The sequence below is a fragment of the Onychomys torridus genome, chromosome 15 (assembly GCF_903995425.1).
Source record: "Onychomys torridus chromosome 15, mOncTor1.1, whole genome shotgun sequence".
Classification (NCBI taxonomy): domain Eukaryota; kingdom Metazoa; phylum Chordata; class Mammalia; order Rodentia; family Cricetidae; genus Onychomys; species Onychomys torridus.
Genome location: NC_050457.1, coordinates 72,658,183 through 72,664,182, shown reverse-complemented (window position 1 = coordinate 72,664,182; position 6,000 = coordinate 72,658,183).

Sequence of the window (6,000 nt, the reverse complement as noted above, 5' to 3'; positions counted from 1 at the left end):
TGGCTGTTTGCTTGATGGAGGCTTGGGCTGTCGCTCTTTGCAAGGTTAATTGTCTTCACAGCATCCTGTTTGATATTGGGTTTCCTGTTTGTCTTATTAGGGCAGAAAAACACGCCATGTGTTCTCCTTGGGGGGTATATCTCCTTTCATTTCTAATTGTCAAGATTTGGGGTAAAGTCAACAAGCTTATCTTCTACAAACAAAACACTTTTAAATGATCATCTTCCCAAAAGGATATGTGTTACTGTGTTCACTAATTATATAACATTTTGGTCCATTTCAGGAATCCATACCTCATCAGTCATCTGAGTATGTTTCTGACATTTCTAGCAATGTTTTACAGATAGGACATTTATTTACAATATGAATATATATTGTATGTGATCCTATTTATTCTTAAAATGGTAGTATGTGAAATAAGATTATTTTTCTATTATAGATACCAAATATATTTAGTCCATGTATTTAACTGGCTTACAGTTGATGTAGAAAGCCAAGGTTTGCACAGTACAAGATTACCTCTCCCAGGTTCTGAGAATGAGTTACCTCATGGACTCGGCCTTAGAGAGACACAGTGAGGGAGGTGGGCTCTGACCTGCATCTATAATCTAAACTCTCCTTTCCTGTCCTCAGAACAAACTTATACCATATGCTACCCATCATGAGACACATGTGCAAAGTCAAAATGCTGGTCACATGCTTCCTGGACACATGGCCAAGGAAGACCTCAGCAAAGGCACTAGTGAACCTCTTTGCCTTGCTGTCTTTTCGTTTACTGTCATACTGGTGAGCAGTGTGTGTGTGTGTGTGTGTGTGTGTCTGTGTGTGTGTGTGTTCTGTGTGTGTGTGTGTGTGTGTGTGTTTGTGTCTGTGTGTGTGTGTGGGTGTGTAGTGTTATTATTCTACTAATAAAATTGTACATAGCAGGACATGTTGATTTCTTCTGGAATTGTCAAGTCAGAGCACACAACATCCTTTTCTTAATACAGAAAATTTCCATTTTTAAAAAGGTGAGCTTGTTGTCCCAGCTCTGACTGAAATTTTGCCTAATCCAAAGGTTATAATAATCGATCATCACAGTTCAGGACCTAGAAAGACAAAATTTGGTTTTATAGGTTTGTGTTACTTCCAATAATGTTCAGTAAACCAAAGATCTGAATACACACTATTTGGAAGGAGAACTCTGTGTGTGTGTGTGTGTGTGTGTGTGTGTGTGTGTGTGTGTGTTTGTGTGTGTGTGCATGCATTCATGTGTGTGTGCATGCACGTATAAGTGTGCTTATGTGTGATCATGTGCATGTGTGTGTGTTTGTTTATGTGCATAAAGAGCTTTTTTGAAGTTCTGGGGATCAAACCTATGCCTTGAATATGATAAGCAGTTACTCTGCTGTGATAAACCCTTAACCCCATGAGCACCTTAGTCTTAAAGGGTGTGCCATGGCAGGCAGCATAGGATCATTCCTTCAGAATACATCCTACTCAGTACTCTATAATAAAGCCCTTAGTTACTAGCTGGATGCACAATTATTTAGATGCGTATACTCCATTTTTCAGTCTCCCTACAGTTAGGGCTGGCCATGTGGCTATGTTGTGCATAGCTGGAAAGGGAGAATTGTTAAGATTCATGATTCATGTCCAATTTAATGATCTAATTTTTCTTTATGATCAATTAATATTCCATTCTGTATATTTACCATATTTAAAAAAATCCATTCCTAAGTTAATATTCATCTGAGCTGATTCCATTGCCTAGTTATTGCGAACAGCAGCAATGAACTGGGATAAGCAACTGTGTCTGTAGTGGGTATGAAGTCCTTTGGGTGTATAGTCAGCAGTAGTACAGCTGGGTCATGTGATTCTGCTTGTGCTGTTCTGAGAAACCTCCAGACTTATTTCTAAAGTGGCTTGCTTCATGACACTCCCATTGACAATTTGTTGGGGTTCCCCCTTGGCCACATCCATGCCATTCTCACTGGGGTGCAATGGGATCTTAAAGTAGTGTTAGTCAGCTTTCCCCGAAAGCTGAGGGAACCTGATAGTTGAACATGTTCCCATGTTTACTACCCATTTTTATTTATTGTTTGGAGAATTTTTGTTTAGTTTCATAATCTATTTTATTTATTGAGTAGAACTCATTTCCTGAAGTTTTTATCAGGAGTCCTTAAGTGTGTTTATCAGGCATTCAAGTGGAGCAGCTAGTCAGCATATATAACTCTGACATCGATATGACCAAATATTTAACCATAAATAATTTAAGGGAGCAAGATGTTTTCACTCACAGATCAGAGGAATGCAATCCTTCTTGGTGGGAGCAGGTATGGGAACAGGAGTAACTTCCTCACGGTTCCAGCCAGGGATAGAGAAAGGGGAATGCCAATAGTCACCTGGCTGTCTCCCTTCTTTTTATTTAGTTTAGGATCCCATCCCATGTGATACACTGCCAACAGTCAGAGTGGATTTACTTCTTCAGGTAGTCCACATGGACACACTTAAAATGCCATAGGTGCTTTTCAATTCCATTAAGTTGACAAATTAATCATGGCATTCCTCCATTGTGTAAAATAAAAGGGGTGTAGATGATCAACTCATCTCTCAGCTCCCAATCTAAGGACCTATCTACTAGCCAGCACTTCGTCCTTTCTACCAGCCTTGCTTCCACACCTCTACCTTTCTGAGCTGCAAGTTGTTGTTCATGGAAGTTAGGGGCTTAGGCTTTATGTTTGGGTGTGTTTCCCCCCCATGTTTACTTATCTTCCTGGAGATACTCCAGGATACTTCCTGGACCCCCAAAGCTGGGCAAGGCTCAAATCTTAGAATGCAGAATCATTCAGATCAAATCATGAACATTTTCATGGCTGAGAGCATCTTTTGTATTTATAGTCAATACCAAGCACACAACTTCACATCTAGGTAGTTGTTAAAGGTTAGTTGCTTAAATGGTATATATAAAAATCCACTTGAACCATCAGTACCCCTCAGGGATGAGGCATGGGTTATCAGAATATGTACATTTCTTTCCATTTTCTACCCCAACTACAAAACAGCAAGTAAATAGATGAACCCATGTTTTCAAATCTGTTCTTCTTTTAAACATATAGAAACCTCAAATTCTACCAGTTTTGTTTTTGTTTGTTTGTTTGTTTGGTTTGGTTTTTCAAGACAAGGTTTCTCTGTGTAACAGCTCTGGTTGTCCTGGAACTTGCTTTGTAGATCAGGCTGGCCTTGAACTCTCAGAGATACACTTGCCTCTGCCTCTTGAGTACTGGGATTGCAGGCATGTGCCACCATTAGAGGCAGTTTTATTATTATTTATCATTGATGTTATTTCCCTTGAGGACTGAAAACTGATCCCTGCATCTCTTTTCAAAGGTCAACTCAAATTGGACACAAGATCTTAATATATGGCCTTGCTGTAGTTTGACTGAGAAATGTCATCTATAATCTCATGCATTTGAACAGTTGGTCCCCATTGGTGGCCTTCTAGAACCTAGAGGAGGTAGGTCTTTCTGGGAGAGTTCATCACAGGGGCTGGGCTTTGAGATTTTACAACCTAGCTCCACTTCCTGTCCTCTCTTTCTGTTTCCTGTGTGTTGATGAACTATGATCTCTCTGTTTCCTGACAGTTAAGCTGGCTTTACACCCATGATTCCATGACTTGCCACCATGATGGACTGTACGTCCTCTGGAACTGGAAGTCAAAATAATGACTTTTCCCTCTAAGTTTGAGGTCAGAGGATTCTATCATAGCAACATCAACTCTTCTAGCTTGCTCTCAGGTCCTGTGACAAACACCAGAGCAAGGCATCTTAGGGGAGGAAAGGGTTCATGTCAGCTTATACTTCCAAGTCACAGCCCATCATTGAGGGACTTCCAGGCAGAAAGTCAAGCAGATGCCATGAAGGAATGCTATTTGGCAGTTCACTCACTGGCTTATGCTGAGCTAATTTTCTTATGCAGACCTGGGCCATCTCCCACAAAGGGCTGGACCCTCCCACAGTTATTATCAATCATGACAATGCCTCCATGACATTCCCAAAGGCCAATCTGATCAAGACAATTCTTCAATTGTTGTTTCCTCTTCAGAGGTAATGCTGGATTGCATGTGTCAAGTTAAATAAAAACGAATCCTGACACTAATGCAGGTCTGAATCTTTAAACCCTCCTATATATCTTATCTCCAAAGCACAGAACAAAAACAGCATCTGAACTAGTTTCTTTGATATCTTTTACTGTATTTGATGTTAGGCATGTGCAGATAGTTACAGATTATCACAAATAAATGAAGAGTAAACATTTAAGGGGTCATTGTCTATATGGGAATCTGGGCTTAGTGTGGTCAAAACTATTCACAATGTTGATAAAATCCATATGCTCAAAGGAAGAGAGAAAATCATCTCTACAGGAATGGTAAGGTGCCCAGCTCTCTGTGTCAGACTCTGTATTTATACACCGAAGTTCACAGGGTTAAATGAAATCTCAGATAATATCTGAAGTATTCATTATTCTTATAGCTTCAAAACCCTGTGTGGTGAGACCCAGAGGACAAGACCACATGTGTGGAAACAAAGATACGTTCTTCCCTAGATCACATATGCTGTCATTGCAACCTGTGGGGTTCTCCATGGTTAGAAATGCTGGTGAATGTGTTTTGTTTTGTGGGATTCTGCTGTCATATCCACCTGTCAGAGTGGTTACAGACTATTTTTAGAAACAAAAACGTTTGGTTCAAAATAGCTTTAAAACTACAGAAAATTTCTTAAAAATATACTTTCTTAGATCTACTATGCTCATTTTATTATGGATACTGTGTTTTGCATGTGCAATAACTAACAGAAGACTGGAAAATTACTCATAACTCTTGCATGGCCACATTATGGTCTTTAGAATTCCTACCTTGTGTATTCTTCCTGTTCTGGGACTCTCCAGCATGCCACCTGACGTGTGTCAACATAGCTCCTGAGGTTCCTCTCAGCCATGACAGATGTTCTAGTTTCATTTTTGTTGCTGGGATAAAAATATCCTGACCAAAAAACCACACAGGAACAAAGTATTTATTCTGCTTACAATTCCAAGTTATAGTCCATCGTATCAGGGAAGCCGATGGAGGAACTCGGGCAGCTAACCATAAATCCGCTGTGAAGGGCCGAGAGAAACAAACAGTGATGCACTGATGATGCCTGTTTGCTTATTTTCTTCAGTCTTACACAGTCAGGAATCCCATCTATGGAATGTTCCCACCCACAGTGGTCTGGGTCTTCTCACTTCCGTTAACAACCAAGACAATTTCCTTGAGGCGGACCCCCAGAACAACCTGCTCTATATATTCTCTCAATGGTGATTCTCACTCCAGAAAGTTCTAGGTTGTGGCAAGTTAACTTTAAAGACTTCCCTTGTTTCTGTGACCTTGATAATAATGGCCAGGTAGTTTGAAGCATGGCCCTGGGTTCACATTTATCTAAAGTCTAATAATGTGTAGCTTTTCCACCAATGTGACGTAGGGTTAAACTGAGTAATGGAATGCACATCTCTGATTTCCCCAATACTCACACTGCGACCCACCAAAGTGATGGCATGATGCTCTCAGGAATCCACTGGAAATACAGGAGACTAACTGTGGGCTGCCTCAGCTCAGCGGAGACACATTTCAAAAAAAAAAAAAAAAAAAAAAGAGCATGTTCAGCAGCCACAGTCTCTCTCAGGATAAATTAGCACAATGATATATACAGGGGAACAAACATCAATAACTCCTTCTCAGCTATTCATTCTAATACACTCCTGTGGCTTTTAACACCCCTATATCCTGCCCCCTTCTCATAATATACTTTTAATATTTTTTTCATGAGTAGTTAACAAGCAAGAAGACTCTGTTCATGCCAAGTTGCTCTTGGTCACAAGCTCCATGTAATTGTGTAAGTGCTAATGATGCAGTTTAGATTTTAAATCTTCAGAGAAGAATATGGATAAGGATACAGTAGAAATAAATGCCTAGAGAAGGTGCTA